The following is a 19608-nucleotide window of genomic DNA, read 5'->3' as shown; positions in this document are numbered from 1 at the left end:
GTTTTGGATCATTGTGTTTTTGTTATCATTTGCCTCTAGGTATTTTTTTATTTCCTCTTTGATTTCTTCAGTGATCTCTTGGTTATTTAGTAACGTATTGTTTAGCCTCCACGTGTTTGTGTTTTTTATGTTTTTTCCCCTGTAATTGATTTCTAATGCCATAGGGTTGTGCTTGGAAAAGATGTTTGGTGATTTCAGTTTTCGTAAATTTACCGAGGCTTGATTTGTGACCCAAGATGTGATCTATCCTGTAGAATGTTCCGCGTGCACTTGAGAAGAAAGTTTAATATGCTGTTTTTGGATGGAATGTCCTATAAATATCAATTAAGTCTATCTGGTCTATTGTGTCATTTAAAGCTAGTGTTTCCTTATTAATTTTCTGTCCAGATGATTTGTCCCTTTATATAAGTGAGGTGTTAAATTCCCCTACTATTATTGTGTTACCGTCGATTTTCTCTTTTATAGCTGTTAGCATTTGCCTTATATATTGAGGTGCTCCTATGTTGGGTTCATATATGTTTATAATTGTTATATCTTCTTCTTGGATTGATCCTTTGATCATTATGTAGTGTCCTTCCTTGTTTGTCTCTTATAACATTCTTTATTTTAAAGTCTATTTTATCTGATATGAGTATTGCTACTACAGCTTTCTTTTGGTTTCCGTTTGCATGGAATATCTTTTTCCATCCCCTCACTTTCAGTCTGTATATATCCCTAGGTCTGAAGTGGGTTTCTTGTAGACAGCATATAGATGGGTCTTGTTTTTGTATCCATTCAGCGAGCTTGTGTCTTTTGGTTGGAGCATTTAATCCATCCATAGTTAAGGTAATTTTCAATATGTATGTTCCTATTACCATTTTCTTAATTGTTTTGGGTTTGTTTTTGTAGGTCCTTTTCTTCTCTTCTGTTTCCCACTTAGGGAAGTGCCTTTAGCATTTGTTGTAGAGCTGGTTTTGTGCTGCTGAATTCTCTTTGCTTTTGCTTGTCTGTAAAGCTTTTGATTTCTCAGTTGAATCTGAATGAGATCCTTGCCGGGTAGAGTAATCTTGGTTGTAGGTCCTTCGTTTTCATCACTTTAAACATATCATGCCACTGCCTTTGGCTTGTAGAGTGTCTGCTGAGTCATCAGCTTTTAACCTTATGGGAGTTCCCTTGTATGTTATTTGTCATTTTTCCCTTGTTGCTTTTAATAAGTTTTCTTTGTCTTTAATTTCTGTTAGTTTGATTACTATGTGTCTTGGTGTGTTTCTCCTTGGGTTTATCCTGCCTTGCACTCTCTGCACTTCCTGGACTTGGGTGGCTATTTCCTTTCCCATGTTAGGGAAGTTTTCAATGATAATCTCTTTAAATATTTTTTCGGGTCCTTTCTGTCTCTCTTCTCCTTCTGGGACCCCTATAATGTAAATGTTGGTGCGTTTAATGTTGTCCCAGAGGTCTCTTTGCCTGTCTTCGTTTCTTTTCATTCTTTTTTCTTTATTTTGTTCCATGGCAGTGATTTCCACCATTCTGTCTTCCGTTCTTCTGCTTCAGTTATTCTGCTATTGATTCCTTCTAGTGTATTTTTCATATCAGTTATTGTATTGTTCATCTCTGTTTGTTTGTTCTTTAATTCTTCTAGGTCTTTGCTAAACATTTCTTACATCTTCTTGATCTTTGCCTCCATTCTTTTTCTGAGGTCCTGGATCATCTTCACTATCATTATTCTGAATTCTTTTTCTGGGAGGTTCCCTATCTCCACTTCATTTAGGCTTTTTTGTGGAGTTTTATCTGGTTCCTTCATCTGGTTCATAGTCCTCTGCCTTTTCATTTTGTCTGTCTATGAAGGTGGTTGTCATTCCACAGGCTGCAGGACTGTAGTTCTTCTTGCTTCTGCTGTCTGCCCTAACATACCCTTTTAAAATTAATTATCTATCTTTCTATATTCTTGTCCAAAGATTAACTATCAAGGGGGTATGGGCAAGACTCCACTTGTTCTGCCTAACAGACATTCCTGGGACTGCTGGAAGCAGCCTTCTGGAGTGCAAAGTTTGTGTGTGTGTGGCTGACGATAGCTTAAGACATGCACATGTTGCTGTTGAACTTTGGAAAAGCTGATTTCAAATGAAGACTAGCCATAATTCCACAACCTGCCTCTCTGAGTGCGGAAGGTGGGAAGAGAAAGTGAAGCAAATCTTAAACAGGCAGTTCTGACTGTAAATCTATGGGGCAGCCCAAGTGGGAGAGATTCTAAGAGCAAAGACGGCTGTAACAAAGGAAGAAAGGAAAAACAGCATGTAACAGAAGACAGTAGGAGAAGGCATGGTAGAGAAAAGTTAGGATGTATCAAAACTCTTGGAATGTATGAGGGCACTAGAAAAGGTGAATCAAACATGGTTAGAGGGAATCAAAACCCAGCCATGGTTTCCATTATGTTTCATATCATGTATTTTCTTTTACATCTTTAACTCCCACTTATGCATCATTCATCAACCATATGGTTCTGGCCCCTCCACCTTCTCTAAAATTTTTCTATCCAATATTACCAGGGACCACTTAAATTCTAAACCTTATAGGCATCTTTTAGTGTTCACCATCTTCTGCTCATCTTCTCTAAAGTATTGCAGAGCTCAAACAGTTCTTCCTTTTTGATATTCTCTCCTCTCTTGACCCTTCGCTCTCCTCCTCCTTTCCTAATTTCTAGTTTATTTCCATCTACCAATCTTTTTTTTATTGGAGTATAATTGTTTTATGATGTGTTAGTTTCTGCTGTACAGTGAAGTGAATCAGCTATATGTATACATATATCCCCTCCCTCTTGGACCTGTCTCCACACCCATTCCACCCATCTAGGTCATCACAGAGCACTGAGCTGAGCTCCCTGTGGTATACAGTAGGTTCCCACTAACTATCTATTTTACACATGGTACTGTATTTATGTTAAACTTAATCTCCCAATTCATCCCACCCTCCCCTTCCCTGCCGTGTCCACATGTTTGTTCTCTACATCTGCCTTTCTATTCCTGCCCTGCACATAGGTTCATCTGTACCATTTTTCTAGATTCCACATATATGTGTTAATATATGATACTTCTTTTTCTCTTTCTCACTTACTTCACTCTGTATGACATACTCTTGGTCCATCCATATCTCTACAAATGACCCAGTTTCATTTCTTTTTATGGCTGGGTAATATTCTATTATATATATGTACCACATCTCCTTTATCCATTCACCTGTCAATGGACATTTAGGTTGTTTCCATGTCCTGGCTATTGTAAATGGTGCTGCCAGGAGCACTGGGTAAATGTGTCTTTTTGAATTATGGTTTTCTCTGGGTATATGCCCAGGAGTGGGATTGCTGAATCATACAATAGTTCTATTTTTAGTTTTTTAAGGAACCTCCATACTGTTCTCCACAGTGGCTGTATCAATTTACGTTCCCACCAACAGTGCAAGAGGGTTCCCTTTTCTCCACACCCTCTCCAGCATTTATTGTTTGTAGATTTTTTGATGATGGCCATTCTGACTGGTGTGAGGTGATACCTCATTGTAGTTTTGATTTGCATTTCTCTAATAATTAATGCTGTTGAGCATCTTTTCATGTGCCTCTTGGCCATCTGTTTGTCTTCTTGGCTGAAATGTCTATTTAGTTCTTCTGCCCATTTTAGAATAATTAATTTTTGACTACGTTGGGTCTTCGTTGCTCTGCGTGCGCTTTCTCTAATTGTGGCAAGCAGGGGATACTCTTCGTTGCGGAGCGTGGGCTTCTCACTGTGGTGGCTTCTCTTGTTGTGGAGCACAGGCTCTAGGTGCACGGGCTTCAGTAGTTGTGGCACGTGGGCTCAGTAGTTGTGGCTTGCAGGCTCTAGAGCGCAGGCTCAGTAGTTGTGGTGCATGGGCTTAGTTGCTCCGCGGCATGTGTGATCTTCCTGGACCAGGGATTGAACCCGGGGTGCCTGCATTGGCAGGCAGATTCTTAACCATTGTGCCACCAGGGAAGTCCTCACCCATTTTTTGATTGGGTTGTTTGTTTTTTTGATATTGATCTGCATGAGCTGTTTGTATATTTTAGAGATTAATCCTTTGTCTGTTACTTTGTTTGCAAATGTTTTCTCCCATTCTCTGGGTTGTCTTTTCGTCTTGTTTATGGTTTCCTTTGCTGTGCAAAAGCTTTTAGGTTTTTTTATTTTTTGGCAGTACGCGGGCCTCTCACTGTTGTGGCCTCTCCCGTTGCGGAGCGCAGGCTCCTGATGCGCAGGCTCAGCGGCCATGGCTCACGGGTCCAGCCGCTCCGCGGCATGTAGGATCTTCCCGGACCGGGGCACGAACCCGTGTCCCCTGCATTGGCAGGCGGACTCTCAACCACTGTGCCACCAGGGAAGCCCAGCTTTTAAGTTTAATTAGGTCCCATTTGCTTATTTTTGTTTTTATTTTCATTACTCTAGGAGGTGGGTCAAAAAAGATCTTGCTGTAATTTATGTCAGTGAGTGTTTTTCCTCTAAGAGTTTTAAAGTGTCCGGTCTTACATTTAGATCTTTAATCCATTTTTGAGTTTATTTTTGTGTATGGTGTTAGGTAGTGTTCTAATTTCATTCTTTTACATGTAGTTGTCCAGTTTCCCCAGCACCATTTATTGAAGAGACTATCTTGTCTCCATTGTATATTCTTGCCTCCTTTGTCATAGATTAGGTGGCCATAGGTATGTGGGTTTATCTCTGGGCTTTCTATCCTCTTCCATTGATCTATATTTCTGTTTTTGTGCCAGTACCATACTGTCTTGATCACTCTAGCTTTGTAGTATAGTCTGAAGTTGGGGAGTCTGATTCCTCCAGCTCTGTTTTTCTTTCTCAAGATTGTTTTGGCTATTCAGGGTCTTTTGTGTTTCCATACAAATTGTGTAATTTTTTTGTTCTAATTCTGTGAAAAATGCAATTGGTAATTTGATAGGATTGCATTGAACCTGTAGATTGCTTTGGGTAGTATAATTATTTTCACAGTATTGATTCTTCCAATCCAGGAGCATAGTATATCTCTCCATCTGTTTGTGTCATCAGCATGCCCTGCAGTTCACTCACACTCTAAGAGCTTTGTATAATTTGTCCAATAATGAACTAATTCTTTTTCTCAAAAATTATCATCATCCTCCAGCATAGACAGCTGCTATAAATGCCAAACTAGTCTCTCACACTCAGCTTCTCCCTTCTGCATTCACTAGGTACATTCTCCGTGACATCTTTCTCCATCACTCTCTAATACCTTTAATGACTCCCCATCATTCACAAGTTCAAGCCTGACTATAAGGCTTCATTTCTGTTTCTGGGTCTTTAGACCAAGTTTCTTGGTTCCCAGGGTTCCAGGCCCCATCGTGGATGATGGCTTTGGGATTTTCTTTATGATCTCCCTACTCTGGTCCTGGTTGCTTGACCCTACTTCTCGGATTATGAATAAAACCATTGCCCCTTCACTCCATCTTTGCATATGAAATATTCTCCAATGTTCTCAAGTCATACTACTGTCATTTGACACAGGTGATTTTGTCAATATCCGATTTATCTTTACACACACATAAACACACATATTGCACCATTCAGTTGACCTGAGCACCCATTATTTACTCAAATGCATGCCTTTGTTCATGTTAAACATGCATGCGTGTGCTCGTGCATGCACATATACAGCGACATGGATCATGATGAGTTAGCTCTAACAGGTGTGTAAAAAAGCCTTTGAAGTTATGGTGAACAAGAAGCTGAATATGAATCGATAGTGAGATGAATTTGTCAAAAAAAATGTGCATGCTATCTTGGTTTGAATGGAGGGAGGTAAATCATACATTCATCTAACAGTATTATTGATTTTCTATGCTGGATGTTCCAGATGTGATACAGTTCCTGCCTTTTTGAAGTTTAATGTCTATAGGGAAAATATACATTAAACAATTGTATCTGTAGAAATGAGTATAAAATTATAAATTGTGATAAATTCTGTAAGGGAGAAGAACAGAGTGCAGGTATAATGGAGAGCTAATTTAGATTAGGAGGTGAGAGTAGCCTCTCTGGGGAAGTGAATGAGAATTGAAGGGCAGAGCCAGGAGATGTGTGAGAGGAAGAGAATTCCAGGCAGAAGGAACCAGATGACAAAGGCCAGGTTAAGGAGCTGAATATTATCGTAGGTTTAATGGGCAATCATTGAAGCTGGGTTTTAGTGGATAGGCATCATCTCTTTCACGGTGGTTATACCACCGCAGTGTGGAGTAGACTCTTTATTCTATTTTGCAAAGTTAATGTTATTATAGATAGATTATAACTTTTAAAAACCAGTGTTGCAGATGAGAAGAGCCCCTGAAAGCCAGGAGGAAGCTAGTGGTGATTAATCTGGAGAAGACAAGATGCCAAGAAGAAGAAAGGAAAGAAAAGTAGTATTTATTGAGCGTTTGTTATATGGTAGTCACTGTGTTAGGAACTGTCACATATATTATCTCATCCGATCCTTACCACAACCCTGAAAGGTAGGCATTAGTTCCATTTTACAGATGGAGAAATTGCGGTTGGGTAAGATTTAATTGTTTGCACAGTTAATAAATGGTAGAACCAGCTTTCAAACTTAATTTTACTTGGTGTTGGTGCTCTTCTATGACACCATTTTCACAAGATAATTATTTTCAGATCTCCAAAGGGTTGTCAAGAGTCAGAAAGATAAGCTTCCTAGGTTCCCATAACAGACTAAGGCAGCATGTGCAGCTGAGGGTAGAAAGGGTTCAGTTGAAGCAGCATCAATGGAAACAGTGGAATTAGGAGCCCCATCAGTGAGGAAGTTAGGTGAGGCAAATAGACCTGGAAAGCCAGGGGTTAGCAGAGGAATGCAACCGAGTGTCTGGAAGATGCAAAGGAGAGTCTGAGAGTGGGGGGAATCTATTCAGTGAGTCCAAAGCTGTGGCAGCCATATGTGCACTCCTCGGACCACCCCTAAAGAACGAGCTGGGCCGTGAGCCGTGAGGTATAGAGCCTTGGAGCCATACTCTTCCTGGGTATTCTTCTCTGGCTGGTTACCAAACACAGTAGCCATACTAGGGCCTGACCACTTCTGCCCAGGGCGAGATTCCTCAAGTAGGCATTCTTTGCTCTGGAGCCTCTCAGTGGATTCTCTGAGACTTTGTTAGATGGTCACTGAAGTCTAAAGCTCTCCCTGCCCAATCCATCTGCTTCCCAGAAGACCTGAACTGACGCAGAAGCAAAAAGTAGAGGGAAACTAGGAGTCAGGCTGCTGGCTTGGACCATGATATTAATAACAAAGTTTTATATAGCACTTATTATGTGCCAGGCACTGTCCTAGAACCCTTATGTCTATTTACACAAATAATACACTTAATCCTCAAGACACTGTGAGTGAGGACTACTAGTATTATCACTTATAGATGGGGATTCTCAGAAAAATACATAAACTACTCTAAGATCTCACAACTAGTAACTTGAAGATCCAGAATTTGTACCTGCGCAGTCTGACATAGAATTAAAGTTTATAACCCCTGAGTTCTCTTTGGGCAACCCACTTCAGGGCAGTTATAGATAAACTTGAAAGACACAGGATGAAGACCTTGTAAAGTATTTGCATTGGTGTGGGGTGGCCTTCCTGATCTCTCTCTCCCCTCTCACTCTTCTACACTTTGTTCCCCCAACAATGGGCTTCCTTTCTTTTCCAGATTTCTCTGGGCCCTTTGTCTTCAGGGCCTTCACAAGAGCTATTGCCTTGGCCTGGTACCCTCCTCCTCACATTTGTCTAACTTCACTGGTCCAAAGTCTACCGATCCTCCAGGTCTCGGATTATCACCATGGCCTTGAGGAAATCTATCCTAACCACCAGCCTGTGTTCAGTCACCCCATCACACTCATTCATGGCATCCAGTACTTTTCTTCCAGAACTCCTATTACACCTTCAATGATGTAACTAATTTGGTAATGACTTGTTTGATGGTCATGAATACATTGATTGGATGTGGCTCTACCCCAGCAGCTTGGGTCTCAGCCACAAAGGAGAGAGGGTAGACAGAGGCTTACAGTAGATGCCCATCCTACTCAGAAGAAGAATATATGTTTGAAAAGTAGGTCGGGATGGCATAGACAGGCATTGCGTGTACCATCACCAGAGGTTGTGAAGAGGATAGTTGACACCTGGTGGGAATTTGGGAGAGGAGAAGCCACATTGCAGGTCTGACTACAGAGCCCATTGTAAACCTTCTGTCTCTGAGCATCCCCGAGTGACCTCTCTGATGTTATACGTCCACAGGTGACCTTCCATCACCCAGAGGATGTGTATTTGATCCTCATAAAATAAGGCAGCAGAATGTGGTGAAACATCTAGAGGCAGAACATGGAGCGTTTTCTCTGTTTTGGGTTTGGTTTTTATTCCTGCACTGCTGAAAGCCAGGCCCCTCCTTCCCCACACCACCCACCCAGTTTCCTTAGCTGAGAAATGAAGAGATAGACTAGATGATCCCCAAGGTCCTTTAATTCTGAGAATTATAGGCTATATTTCTTAGGATGACTGTTCCACCCTTTCAGAGTCCAACCCTTTTTAATATCATAGGCCTTTTTCCTGCCTTATCAGTGATCGACACAAGGAAAAAATGATCCTTGCCTAATACAGCTGTAGCTTGAAAGAATTGTAATGAAAAAAAATTATTTTCTATAAGACTTTGAATTTCCTAAAGCTCTTACATAAATAAATTGTTTATCTAATTTCTCTCAAGAATGATGTGACACGGATGATATTATTTCCACTTTACGAATGATGAAACTAAGGTTCAAGGAGGAATGTAATATGCCCAGGGTCTCAGTGCTGGAAGCATTTCTGAGGCTTGAACCAGCTCTGAAGCTCAGCAATGTTGTCATTATTGTATGTTGTCAAGTAGGGTCAAGGAACAAAATTTAAGTAGTATTTGTACACAGTGAACGTGCATGTAAACTTGGTCACTGGCTTTGTATATGTAATCATAACTGAGAACTGAAAACCAATTATTTCATTCAGCGGATTATTTCACTGAAATCAGTTCATTAAAGAAATATTTGTGGAAGTATTTAGCAAGTGAAAAATCCATATATTCTTGCTATGAGTGTACTTAATAAAGGAAAAAACCCCAAGGACACCTGTTTCAGTCATTCTTTTTCAGGCTAAACATTCCAAGTATCTCAGCTTTTACAAGTGGTAACCAAGTAATATATCTAAGTAGTGGGGAAGAAAAAGAAATTTTGGGAGAAAATTATTTTGGTATCAATCTTTCAAAGAGTTATTGTTTGAAGGCAGATTTAAAAGAAAATTCTGAAAAGTACCTTTGTTTTTTTCTCTCTTGATGGCTGAATGGGCTTTATGTTGGAGTGGTTTGGGTGGGGAATGTTTTCTCCAGAAAGACAGCATGGTTGGGGGATACAGACTGGGGTTGAGCGGAGGTGGACTAGGTTCTCTTCTCAAGTCACTGGTCTCTGGGAGATTCTGGATGAGCCAGTGTTACCTGTCTGGGCCTTCCATTCCCTAACTGTAAACTGGGGGTAACTTGTCAGATGTTCAGACGTAATGGCCAACATAGACATAGTTACTTTAATCCTTGTGTGTAAGACTCTAGACAGCTTAAGTTCTTCCTTATTCATCATCTTATTTATTTTCTCCCCAATTCCTGAGACATAGGTAAGAAAGAGAAGTGCACGTCCCCTTGGTAGACAAGGAAACTATTACCCAGGTGAGGTAAATGGACTTGCCCAAAGTTGTAGTGCTAGGATGGTGGGGAGCCCGGACTTGACCTCAGGTCTGACGGTTCTAATCTGGGATGTTTTCTCCTCCACCATGAGGTGCTGACTTGCAGAGGCGAGCCAGCTGAACGAAAGTTCTGTGTTTCCTTTCTAACATGCAGCTCTGGAGAAGGATGTGTAAGGTGACTGAGGCTGGTGAGAAAGGAATTTATGTGGAAGAGGCATCTGTGCATTAATGCGGTGAGTGAGAAGTCGAACTAACATCTAATTTTAGTTTGCAGCTAGTGCCGTGTTCCTGTTAATCGTATTCAGTCAGGCTGACTAAGGAGAAAAGAATAAAATAAACATTTCACTTAACCTTTACAATTTGTATATTTTGATGGTCCCACCAGCTTTAGAATACCATTCCCCCTGTAATTGTCAGCCATTGTCTATGCTCCCCACATACTCAACTGCTTCTCTGCTCTCAGTTCTTTCTCTTCTCCTCCTATTTCATCTAAGATGTTTCCTTCCCCTGCTTCCTACCTCCTGGCACCCCTCACGCCCACCGCCTTCAGTCCCAAGTCCCTGTTTGTTCTCTCTTCTCCTCCTCTACTTGGAGACCTGAAGCTGGTGCAAGTGGAGTTGGAACAGAGGTCACTCAGAGGTGACCTATTAGATGTTCTGCACACAAGGATCTCCAAGAAGAGGAGGGGCATGAAACCCCATAAACCACAGAAGCAGGAATTTGACAACCTCTTCAAGGCACAGGAGACAAAGGAGGAGGAAAGGAAAAGAAGCAAGTGAAAGAGTAAAGGAAAAGAATCTTTTTATCTTGACATTCTCATCCTACCTAGGAAAAAACCACCACCGGGAAAACATTATGAAGTGAAGGCTATGGAATGGAAGCACTCTTTGTGTTATTGTGTTCAACGTGGTAACTATGAATGCAAGAATTCAACAATAATAATACAAGGGATTGGGGTGGATGAGGCAGTGGAGTTTAATACAGAGGGATTATCATGGTACAACTCCTCAGTGGGAGTTGGAAGTTATTTTCCGGTTGATCTGAATCAGAAAGTTATATATCCCAACAAAATGTGAGCAGGGTGCAAATCTCTCTTACTATAGCCAGCTGGCCAGAACTCAAAGCCTCTAGAGTAGATTTGTGCTGGGCTGTCCAATGTGGTAGCCACTAGCCACATGTGCCCTTTGAACACATGCAAATGGACGAGGCCAGATCCAGATGTTCTACAAGGCTGAAACACACACCAGATTTTCAAAACATAGTATAACAGAGAAAAATAAAAAGGAATGTGAAAGACCTCATTAATGATTTTTGAAACTTGATCACATGCTGAAATAATGTTTGATGATTTTTAATATATATGTAAAATTAATTTTTTACTCCTTTTAATGTGGCTGCTAGAAAATTTGAGAATACATATATGATTCATATTTGTCCGTCTCATTCTGTTTCTATACGACAGCCCTGGATTAGAGTTCCAGAGTTGCAATTAGGAACAAACAGAAAGAGAAATCCTTTCCAGAATAATGATCAGTATGCCCAGTCTAGGCAACACTGGAGAGTATGTGAGGCAGAAGATTGTCTTAAGAGTGTTGTTGATAAAATCTAGGTACTCCAAGTGAACTTTGAACAACTGTGGGTAGAACTAGAAAAAACAGGCCGATGTTGGCAGCGTGTGGTAACAGAAACAACTTCTTGGAGAAGGCAGTGCATGGAGCAAGTGGAGTTAGAATCACTCCAGGAGGGGAAGCCAGGCCAGATCAGCCAGACTTTTCATTTTCACTATATTTCCCTGAAGTTGTTTTTGGTTTTAGTGAGGAAGAATGGAAAGTTCTTAGGAGGAACATATTGTTACCTACATATTATTATATAAGACATTGTGCATATTTGCATACAACTGGTTACACTTAATGTCAAATTGCACTTAGTTCTGCATGGAGCGTGAATTTTATAATGCCCAATAAATCCTTTTGTGGGCTTTGTTGAGGTCCATTTTAGGAACTGCTTTAGGTATTCTTGTGGCTCTCCATCTCAATTTGTTCTTTTTGGCATGCAGGATCTTAGTTCCCCAACCAGGGATCAAACCTGTGGACCCTGCAGTGGAAGTGTGGATTCTTAACCACTGGACTGCCAGGGAGGTCCTTCCATCTCAATTTGGAACTACCTCAGACAAAATTCCAGCGACCAGAGGATCCAAAAAAAAAAAGCAAGTGATCCTTCATAATGAATGTGACTTCAACCAGGCCCATCTTAGCAGGAGATGCTTCAAGTCCTGCTATTAACATTCCTGTTCACTGAAATCCAGTTTTTCAAAACCCACTGTGAAAAGGAGTCCTAACTTAAGATCTTTGTAAACCCAGTGATCCAAGAGGAAACACACCCATCAAGCCATCAGTGTAACCATGTATGTGTGGGTCACTTCCACAGGGGGAATTTAATGACGATTTCAACTGTTCCTTCTGTATCCTAAGGCCACTCTTCCCAGCGACTGTGGCTGTGGACCAAGCTGGGTCCCTTTGGGTTTTCTGTTAAAAATATAATATTGGTTTTCAAAACAATCAAGAAATCTAATACCAGAAACTATTTCTTTTTCATTTGTGTTTAGTCTTCTTTGGCTCTAAATTGCAACATAAGAATAGAAGAGGTGGCTGTTTTTAAACGTGAGAGATAATAGGTAACTGAGAGTCTTTGCTTGTCTAACATAAACACAAATGAAAGGGAAGCCACTGCAGGATGAAACCCAAAAGCCAGATTTTAACCCTCTAGCGGGAGATACAACAAAAAAGACTGAAGTTTTTTGCATTCTCTTTAGAGACACCCCAGTAAAGAAGTCTTCTCTATTCCTTCTAGGTTTAGAAATACTCAAGGGAGAAGCTAGTCCCATCTTTAAACACTCGCCATAAGCACGTGTCTTACAGCTTCCTGCTTCAGGCTTATCAACAGCCTTGCCTCCTGGGTTGACCATTAAGGACATCTGCAACTTACTGTTTCTCTTCTTTGTTCTGTTTTTCAACAGTACAGGTACCAGTATATAGTTTCTTGATTACTGTCATCAACATAGGTGGCCAAGCTTTATAACCTTTTCCATTTGGTAGTTTTTCACAGAATCAATATCATGTTCTGACCTTAGTATTCAAGATTCTAATTGTATCATGGACAATCAAGCTCCCGTTCTGTCCCTTAAAAGTTATAAGATCTTGGGCAGGTTATATAATCAGTCTGAGACTTAGTTTTCCTCATCTATAAAATAAGGATAATGATTTTTCTCTCATCTGGAGATTGAGTGAGATGTGATCTACAACACTGAGTGAGATGTGATCTACAACATTGAGTGAGATGTGATCTACAACAGCTATGCTCTCTGTGTCACATAGTAGGGAGGCAAATTGTGGTTGCTGAATAGCTGCTTCTTAAACGTGGTTCTAAAAGGCTATCTTAAGAGAGAGCTGCAAGCAACCTCAATTTTCTCCCACAATGATGCGTGGTGATCAACAATGCAATTCTGTTACTGCCAATCATTACAGCAGGAAGAGATGGAAACACTTGGGGCAGGGAAAGAAGCTGAAGGAGGTTTGGGGCTCTTCCATTTAAGTTAATAATCAAAGAATAATTGTTGAAAAGTTCCCAATTCTCAATGGGTGTGGTCTTACCCCAGAACCTCATTTCACAAGATGTTGGCTACCATTGTGATCCAGGTTAAACGCAGATCATGTTACCATATCTTGATATTGCTCAATTCATTCCTCATCCACTCATCAAAAAATGTATTGTGCTCCTAACAGGTGACAAGTACTGTTCTAGTTATTGGAAATACAGGTGTAAGCCAAGTAGGCAGTGTCCTGGCCCCCACAGAGCGTCCACTCTGGAAGGAAACTGGCATTTTAAAAAATCACCAAAAATAAATTCACAGAGAGGATCTATGTTAAGAACAACACAGAAAGCATATTGCCTTGGGACTTCATAACAGTAACCCACCATGGCAGCACAGATCACATCATGTTATATGGAAATGAGCCCGCAAGGCCCCGGGGAGCCAGGAGCAGAGGTGAGGCTGGGCTTTTCCGGCTCCACCATCCACTACAGGGAGCATGCTGGGGCCGAGGATGCAAAATAAATAAATCTTCAGTTTCCTCATTGTAAAAAGGGGAGGATTCCTCACTCTTGGGATGGTAAGAATTAAAGCAGCTATAGAAGAAAAGTGCTTAGAACAATACCTGACACTCAGGTTTCATTTAAAAACACATGGTAACTACCTTCAAGATGGTGGAGCAGTAAGACGTGGAGATCACCTTCCTCCCCACAAATACATCTACATGTGGAACAACTCCTATAGAACACCTACTGAATGCTGGCAGAAGACCTCAGACTTCCCAAAAGGCAAGAAACTCCCCCATGTACCTGGGTAGGGCAAAAGAAAAAAGAAAAAACAGAGACAAAAGAATAGGGGCGGGACCTGCACCTCTGGGAGGGAGCTGTGAAGGAGGAAATTTTCCATATACTAGGAAAACCCTTCACTGGTGGAGATGGGGGGGGTGGGTGGGGGAGAAGCTTTGGAGCCACGGAGGGGTGCATAGCAACAGGGGTGTAGAGGGCAAAGTGGAGAGATTCCTGCACAGAGGGTCAGTGCCGACCAGCACTCACCAGCCTGAGAGGCTTATGTGCTCACCCGCTGGGGCGGGCAGGGGCTGGGAGCTGAGGCTCCAGCTTTGGAGGTCAGATCCCAGGGAGAGGACTGGGGTTGGTGGCGTGAACACAGCCTGAGGGGTCTAGTGTGCCATGGCTAGCCAGGAGGGAGTCCAGGAAAAAGACTGGAACTGCCTAAGAGGCAAGAGACCATTGTTTCAGGGTGTGCAAGGAGAAAGGATTAAGAGGACCCCCTAAATGAGCTCCAGAGATGGGCGCGAGCTGCGGCTATCAGCATGGACACCAGAGACGGGCGTGAGATGCTAAGGCTGCGGCTGCAGCCACCAAGAAGCCTGTGTGCAAGCACAGGTCACTACACACCTCCCCTATCAAGAGCCTGTGCAACCCGCCACTGCCAGGGTCCCGTGATCCAGGGACAACTTCCCCGGGAGAACACATGACGCACCTCAGGCTGTTGCAACATCATGTCGGCCTCTGCCACCACAGGCTCATGCCTCATTCCATACCCCTCCCTCCCCCTGACCTGAGTGAGCTAGAGCTCCCGAATCAGGTGCTTCTTTAACCCTGTCCTGTCTGAGTGAAGAACAGACACCCTCAGGCAACCTACACGCAGAGGCGGTTCCAAATCCAAAGCTGAACCCCAGGAGCTGTGAGAACAAAGAAGAGAAAGGGAAATCTCTCCCAGCAGCCTCAGGAGCAGTGGATTAAATCTTGACAATCAACTTCATGTACCTGCATCTCTGGAATACCTAAATAGACAATGAATCATTCCAAAATTGAGGTGGTGGACTTTGGGAGCAACTGTGGACTTGGGGTTTGCTTTCTGCATCTAATTTGTTTCTGGTTTTATGCTTATCTTAGTTTAATATTTAGAGTTTATCGTCATTGGTATATTTGTTTATTGATTTGGTTGCTCTCTTCCTTTTTTCCATATATAGATATGTATATTGTTTTCCTTTTTCTCTTTTTGTGAGTGTGTATGTGTATGCTTCTTTGTGTGATTTTGTCTGTATAGCTTTGCTTTTACAATTTCTCCTAGCGTTCTGTCTGTCCGTTTTTTTTGTTTGTTTGTTTGGTTTTCTTAGTATAGATTTTAGCACTTGTTATCACTGAAAGATTGTTTTTTAGGTTTGGTTTCTCTCTTCTTTCTTTTTTATTACTTTTTACTTTTAAAATTTTTAATAATTTTTATATTTTATTTTAATACCTTTATTTTACTTATTTATTTATTTTTCTTTCTTTCTTTCTTTCTTTTCTTCTCCTTTTTCTTCTGAACTGTATGGTTGACAGGGTCTTGTTGCTCCGGCCGGGTGTCAGGCCTGTGCCTCTGAGGTAGGAGAGCTGAGTTCAGGACATTGGTCCACCAGAGACCAACTGACTCCACATAATATCAAATGGCAAAATCTCTCCCAGAGATCTCCATTGCAACACTAAGACCCAACTCCACTCAACGACCAGCAAGCTACAGTGCTAGACACCCTATGCCAAACAACTAGCAAGACTGGATTGCAACCCCACCCATAAGCAGAGAGGCTGCCAAAAAATCTTAGTAAGGTCACAGACACCCCAAAACACGCCACTGAATGTGGCCCTGCCCACCAAAAAGACAAGATCCAGCCTCATCCACCAGAGCACAGGCACCAGTCCCCTCCACCAGGAAGCCTCCACAACCCACTGAGCCAAGCTTAGACACTGGGGGCAGCAACCAAAAACAATGGGAACTACGAACCTGCAGCCTGCGAAAAGGAGACCCCAAACACAGTAAGCTAAGCAAAATGAGAAGACAGAGAAACACACAGCAGATGAAGGAGCAAGGTAAAAGCCCATCAGACCAAACAAATGAAGAGGAAATAGGCAGTCTACCTGAAAAAGAATTCAGGGTAATGATCGTAAAGATGATCCAAAATCTTGGAAATAGGATGGAGAAAATACAAGAAACGTTTAACAAGGACCTAAAAGAACGAGAGGACAAACAAAAAATGATCAACAACACAATAAATGCTATTAAAAATTCTCTAGAAGGAATCAATAGCAGAATAACTGAGGCAGAAGACAGATAAGTGACCTGGAAGATAAAATAGTGGAAATAACTATATTGAGGACAGTCTCAGAGACCTCTGGGACAACATTAAACACACCAACATTCGAATTATAGGGGTCCCAGAAGAAGAGTAAAAGAAAGGGACTGAGAAAATATTTGAAGAGATTAGAGTTGAAAACTTCCCTAATATGGGAAAGGAAATAGTCAGTCAAGTCCAGGAAACACAGAGAGTCCCATACAGGATAAATCCAAGGAGAAACATGCCAAGACACATATTAATCAAGCTGTCAAAAATTAAATACAAAGAAAAAATATTAAACCAGCAAGGGAAAAGCAACAAATAACATACAAGGGAATCCCCATAAGGTTAACAGCTGATCTTTCAGCAGAAGCTGCAAGCCAGAAGGGAGTGGCAGGACATATTTAAAGTGATGAAAGGGAAAGCACAACAATCAAGATTACTCTGCCTGGCAAGGACCTCATTCAGATTTGATGGAGAAATTACAACCATTACAGACAAACGAAAGTTAAGAGAATTCAGCACCACCAAACCAGCTTTACAACAAATGCTAAAGGAACTTCTCTAGGCAGGAAATAAAAGAGAAGGGAAAGACCTATAAAAACAAACCCAAAACAATTAAGAAAATGGAAATAGGAATATAAATATTGATAATTGCCTTAAATGTAAATGGATTAAATGCTCCAACCAAAAGACATAGAGTGGCTGAATGGATACCAAAACGAGACCCGTATATATGCTGTCTACAAGAGACCCACTTCAGACCTAGGGACACATACAGACTGAAAGTGAGGGGATGGAAAAAGATATTCCAAGAAAATGGAAATCAAAAGAAAGCTGGAGTAGCAATTCTCATATCAGACAAAATAGACTTTAAAATAAAGTCTATTACAAGAGACAAAGAAGGATACTACATAATGATCAAGGGATCGATCCAAGAAGAAGATATAACAATTGTAAATATTTATGCACCCAACATAGGAGCACCTCAATACATAAGGCAAATGCTAACAGCCATAAAAGGGGAAATCAATGTAACACAATCATAGTAGGGGACTTTAACACCCCACTTTCACCCATGGACAGATCATCCAAAATGAAAATAAATAAGGAAACACAAGCTTTAAATGACACATTAAACAAGAAGGATTTAATTGATATTTATAGGACATTCCATCCAAGAACAACAGAATACACTTTATTCTCAAGTGCTCATGGAACATTCTCCAGGATAGATTATGTCTTGGGTCACAAATCAAGCCTTGGTAAATTTAAGAAAATTGAAATCGTTTCAAGTATCTTTTCTGATCACAACGTTATGAGACTAGATATCAGTTACAGGAAAAAAACTGTAAAAGTACAAACACATGGAGCCTAAACAATACACTACTAAATAACCAATAGATCACTGAGGAAATAAAAAAATAACTAGAAACAAATGACAATGAAGACACGATGACCCAAAACCTATGGGATGCAGCAAAAGCAGTTCTAAGAGGGAAGTTTATAACAAAACAATCCTACCTCAAGAAACAAGAAAAATCTCAAATAAACAACCTAACCTTACACCTAAAACAATTAGAGAAAGAAGAACAAAAAAACCCCAAAGTTAGCAGAAGGAAAAAATCATAAGTTCAGATCAGAAATAAATGAAAAAGAAATGAAAGAAATAGTAACAAAGATCAATAAAACTAAAAGCTGGTTCTTTGAGAAAATAAAGAAAATTGTTAAACCATTAGCCAGACTCATCAAGAAAAAAAGGGAGAAGACTCAAATCAACAGAATTAGAAATGAAAAAGGAGAAGTAACAACTGACACTGCAGAAATACAAAGCATCATAAGAGACTACTACAAACAACTCTATGCCAATAAAATGGACAACCTGGAAGAAATGGACAAATCCTTAGAAAAGCTCAACCTTCTGAGTCTGAACCAGGAAAAAATAAAAAATATAAACAGACCAATCACAGGTACTGAAATTGAGACTGTGACTAAAAATCTTCCAACAAACAAAAGCCCAGGACCAGATGGCTTCACAGGTGAATTCTATCAAACATTTAGAGAACAGCTAACACCTATCCTTCTCAAACTCTTCCAAAATCTAGCAGAGGGAGGAACATTCCCAAACTCATTCTATGAGGTCACCATCACCCTGATACGAAAACCAGACAGAGATGTCACAAAAAAAGAAAACTACAGGCCAGTATCGCTGATGAACGTAGATGCAAAAATCCTCAGCAAAATCCTAGCAAACAGAATCCAGCAGCACATTAGAAGGATCATACACCATGATCAAGTGGGGTTTATCCCAGGAATGCAAGGATTCTTCAGTATATGCAAATCAATCAATGTGATACACCATATTAACAAACTGAAGGAGAAAAACCATATGATCATCTCAGTAGATGCAGAAAAAGCTTTTGACAAAATTCAACAATCTATTTATGATAAAAACCCTCCAAAAATTAGGCATAGAGGGAACTTACCTCAACATAATAAAGGCCGTATATTACAGACCCACAGCCAACATCGTTCTCAATGGTGAAAAACTGAAGCCATTTCCACTAAGATCAGGAACAAGACAAGGTTGTCCACTCTCTCCACTATTATTCAACATAGTTTTGGAAGTTTCAGCCCCAGCAATCAGAGAAGAAAAGGAAATAAAAGGAATCCAAACCAGAAAAGAAGAAGTAAAACTGTCACTCTTTGCAGATGACATGGCACTATACATAGAGAATCCTAAAAATGCCACCATAAAACTACTAGACCTAATCAATGAATTTGGTAAAGTAGCAAGATACAAAATTAATGCACAGAAATCTCTGGCATTCCTATACACTAATGATGAAAAACCTGAAAGAGAAATTAAGGAAACACTTCCATTTATCATTGCAACAAAAAGAATAACATACCTAGGAATAAACCTACTAAGGAGAAAAAAGACCTGTATGCAGAAAACTATAAGACACTGATGAAAGAAATTAAAAGTGATACAGACAGATGGAGGGATATGCCATTTCTTTCATTGGAAGAATCAATATTGTGAAAATGACTATACTACCCAAAGCAATCTATAGATCCAATGCAATCCCTATCAACTACCAATGGCATTTTTCACAGAACTAGAACAAAAAATTTCACAATTTGTATGGAAACACAAAAGACCCAGAATAGCCAA

The 19608-nt window shown here is 40.6% G+C and overlaps 1 long non-coding RNA gene across 9 annotated transcripts in view; it reads left to right on the top strand.

The window, feature by feature from the left end:
* The window catches only part of LOC114884831, a 211725-nt gene that overhangs the window by 177060 nt on the left and 15057 nt on the right, over window positions 1-19608 (top strand). For 7 of the 9 annotated variants that reach the window (XR_003790911.1, XR_003790908.1, XR_003790906.1 and 4 more), the window contains 2 exons: window positions 9881-12130; window positions 12577-12747. This is a non-coding gene — a long non-coding RNA (uncharacterized LOC114884831). The remainder of the gene's footprint in view (window positions 1-9880; window positions 12131-12576; window positions 12748-19608) is intronic. The other 2 variants (XR_003790907.1, XR_003790909.1) reach the window with 2 other exon arrangements.

This window comes from Monodon monoceros, unplaced genomic scaffold (genome assembly GCF_005190385.1).
Source record: "Monodon monoceros isolate NGI ecotype Baffin Bay Population unplaced genomic scaffold, NGI_Narwhal_1 Super_Scaffold_5, whole genome shotgun sequence".
Lineage (NCBI taxonomy): Eukaryota > Metazoa > Chordata > Mammalia > Artiodactyla > Monodontidae > Monodon > Monodon monoceros.
Note: the sequence above shows the minus strand (reverse complement) of the source record. Positions and strands in the feature narration are given on the sequence as shown.